Here is a 4,302-nt window from a genome sequence, read left to right as displayed (position 1 = left end):
ACTAAACCATGTGAAAGCAAAAGAAGTAAAAGGATACAAAATTATTCTGACATTGTGACCTCAGTGCATTATATCGAGAGTCACATGATGTCAATTTGTCTCACTCCTGGTGGCTTCAATTGTAATTATTTGGTTAAGGAGGTGTCTGCCAGTTTCCACTACAATAAAGTTTCTATTTTTTTTTCCTTTGTAATTAACAAATGTCTTATAGAGTAATATTTTGATATATTTAGAAATATTTGATATATAAATAATGTTTCTAATCAGAATTAAAGCATCCACTGACATTTCTTTGTTTGAATTAAGTATTTCTAGAATGCTTGTCAAATGACAATCTAATTTCATTATTTCTTCTACATTTATCGGTTGGCTTTTATATTTCTAATATTTCTAATATACATGTATGAAATATATAATCAGAAAAATTTTCTCATTATTTTGATTATCAAATCAATTGACTAAAAAGTGAGAAAATTCAATTATTCAGCTTTAATTACGCCAAGTCATCTGCTTGAATCCTGCCTTCTCTTGATATTTTATGAGATTATTGCTTTGTCCTGAATAAAAGGAGAAAAGTCTTCAAGGTGGAAGCAAGGATTTCTAATTCCAAATCAAAATATATATGGCATGACAAAAAGGACAAAGGAGTAAACCAACAAAAATAGCAACAGGATGGTTTTTTTTTTAAATTTATATCCTGGACTCAGATAGTAGGACACAGGTCTAAGTCATTGCAAATGCTGGAGAAGCAACATGAATCTTGAACTCCCAGGCACTTCCTGCCTATATTCTGGGAGAGTTTGACCTGCACCTAGGAAACATACTGTGGAAGGATATGTTGAGTTGTAATGGGAGCTACACTTTTATAGAGAGACTAGGAATGTCTTGGTATGCTATTAAGAGATGTGGCCATGGTATTACAGTGCAAGTTGAGAAACTGAGCATCTCGTACAGTTCTGCATGTATCACTCCTTTAATCATACCAGGACAAGTGATGAGTAAAATCTGTGTACTTCTTTAAAATGACTTGTTCTCTCACCATTCTGGTTATCCCAGAGAAGGGGTCTTGGTTTTTTGTTTTGGGTAGAGTTACTAGATTTACTATTTTGCATGTTATTGATAGATATAGTGACAGAGGTAGGTATAGAGACACAAATATTTTAATTGATTGCTCCTTTCTAAATGCTTACTACTTGAAGGTAGGTTCAGAAATTTTATCAAGAAAGGTTTATTATAGAGGATGATGAAGCAAAGGAGGAGGAGCGTTCTAGAGCAAGAAGCAAGTAAATGTCATCTAGTGCAGCCCTCTCGCTTACAAAAAAATAATAATAATAAGGAAATTGGGGCTCAAAAAATGAGATGGGTAGAACTTATCAAATGAAATAGAGGTAAGAAGTGAGGTGCCCTGCCACTTGTTTCAAGGCTCTAGAACTGCCATCCCTATGGCTCATCTGAGTTATGCATACCTCTGAGACTACATTAAGAAAGTCCTACTGAAATCTATCTGCAGAGGCGAGATACGAAATACAAGAGTAGGATTGTCATATAAAATAGAAGATGCCCAGTTAAATTTGAACTTCAAATTAAAAACAAATTTTTTTTTTAGTATAAGTCCTGAATATTTCATGGGACATATTTATACTTCAAAAATTATTTGTTGTGTAACTAAATCTCAAATTTAAGTTGGTAGCCTGTATTTTTACTTGCTAAATCTAGTAACTCTACCCAAGAGCTACACAACCAAATATTTACAACTGTGGAGCAAAGCAAAAAAATTATATAATGTGTCAAGGGGAAAAGATAACTTTAACAAGGAATTCTTGATTTATGAAGTGGTACATTTAGGATGTTATACCCATTATAAAACTTAAATTTCCTATGTTTTTAATTTAAGATTATTAATTGACCTTCTAATAACCTTAACTGTACTACCTCATAGATTCATTATAAATATACATTGAGGTTTTACATGTAATACAATTAAACAATTCCTGAAAAGTAGTACCATGAAATTATATATATATATATAATGTTCATATATATATATATATGTATATATATATATATAATGTTTATATATATACATATATATATATATATATATAATTATACTTCACTTTAACATCTTCAGTAATCCTCTGAGGTAAGCATAAGATGAAACTGAAACTCAGAGAAGTTGAAGTTGAGTAGGTCTCCCATAATATCCATAATATTATCTGTTTTCGGGCAGTTTTCTCTTTTTTGGTAGGCCTGATATTTAGCCCAGTCTGTGTGACTTTAAAACCCCAAATCTTAATGATTATACTGTAAACATCATCCTTATATTTGTAAGAATTTACACTAAGAAATTAATCAAATAAGTACAAAAATGTTTATTTACTAGAACATTCATCATAATTATTATAAAGAAATAGCATTTTTTACATCGTTACCAGTAATAAAGTTGAAGATCATACATTGACAAAATACTACGTTATCATTAAAAATGGTGTATTGCAAGATAAAACTCAACTAACTCGAGAATTATTTCTATGGTAAAAGAAAAGTTTATTATATTAATCTGCAAGTATATAAATAAAAGTATTATTTCCAAAAAGTGGAATTCTTCATTATTTTAAATTTGTTCATCATGCTTTTAAAATTTTCTACAATAAACTTTTCTAATCAGAAAAAAATTTAAGCATTTATTACATCAATTTGATCAAGTACAGAAATATACTTAATATAATCATGTTTGTTCCTTTTTTATTAGAAAAAGAACAAGGAATACCTTTAACTGTAGGAGAGAAAACATATGGAACAGAGTCAAATCAGAAATATAAAGTCTGAAACAAACTTACAGTGGATTAAAAAATAAACTCTTACTTTTAACAACACATACATATAGCTTTACTATATGTATGTATATAGATATAGATATAGATATAGATATATAGATATACAGAGAGATATTTAGAAATATATAGAGAGATATAGATATAGCTAACTAGATATTTCAGTTTTTATTACAGTAACTGTAATTCTGGCTGGATGGCTAGTACAATTGGGACTGGTTATTCAAAGCCACAGCTGAAATATAAGAAAACAATCAAAATAGAATTTAGGTATTCTAAAACCTAGACATCATCTGCAAACAAGAGAAAATTTTCTATTCTAGAGTGAATATCAAACTTTAGCAACTTTAGACTATCAGATGCCTGCAAAACTGGAGTTTCTAAGTTTTAATACTTGTGAAATCTGAGATCCCTCTTGCTCTAGCTCTACTCATTCTTGAGGGTGTATCATTTCAGTTTGACTATAGAATCAATTCTGGACCTATTCTTCCAACTTCTTTGGGTTTTAAGTATAGCTGGTCTTTTTACTTCTCTTCTTCGCATATTTCTCATGGTGCCTAATAAACTGATCATCATTAAAGACAAGTAGTATCTTAATGTTAGAATTTCAATGCAACTTGGTTTGGCAGACTGTTTCTAGGCACATTGAGAATATAAAGGACAGAATTTAAATGATATCATTTTGGACATAGGGACACATGAGCTGGTTAGAAGTGTTGCCCGAGCGTGAGTCTTCTAAACTAACAGTCATTCAAGCACTTTACAGAGCAATACCTAATTTGAATAAATCTCAGCTTTACAGAGAACAGAAGGGGTAATGTCAGCAAAGAAGGCAAAAGAAAGGCAATTCCTCTATCCAAAAAAGTTGAGAGCATTTATCTTTAGAAATAGGAAGATCCAAACGAATGCAGGAAATATCAGCTAACCATTCAGCTCACTCTGTATGGAAGTAGCCAAATCCTATTCAAATTGTAGAAGCTTCAAATGGCAGAGCTTTCCATTGGTATTTGTCCCCTAAACCTGGCTGTTATGAGTACCTACAAATGTATATTAAAGTGATATATGTCCCGGCTTCCAGTGGGTGTAGGGAATCCACCTTTTAATTAGTTGTAAATTAAAACCATATTGATTCTACCAAGCAGGGAGAGGCTCAAGGCTGGCCTGATCAGGTTCTCAATTTAGGTTTTATGGTGATGAATTCAAGGTTATTACACCAGACAAATGAGAAGTAAAATCAAGAAGGCTGGCCACAGAAAGGCTGTGGGGTAAACCAAGGTTTGGTGAGGAGATCAAAATTCAAATGCCAAACCTAGAAGTCAGAGGTAGGAAGTAAAGTCCCAAAGTGAGGTCAAAGCCACCTGAAGATGGAATCAAATGACAGGTACATAGTATAGAAGTGAGTCAGATTTACTGGAAGTTACAGGAGTAGCATGGGCCTTCATCATTTAGGATGTCAGTTTTTTTTTTT

Source organism: Pteropus vampyrus, unplaced genomic scaffold (genome assembly GCF_000151845.1).
Source record: "Pteropus vampyrus isolate Shadow unplaced genomic scaffold, Pvam_2.0 Scaffold599, whole genome shotgun sequence".
Lineage (NCBI taxonomy): Eukaryota > Metazoa > Chordata > Mammalia > Chiroptera > Pteropodidae > Pteropus > Pteropus vampyrus.
This window is presented reverse-complemented; position numbering follows the sequence as displayed.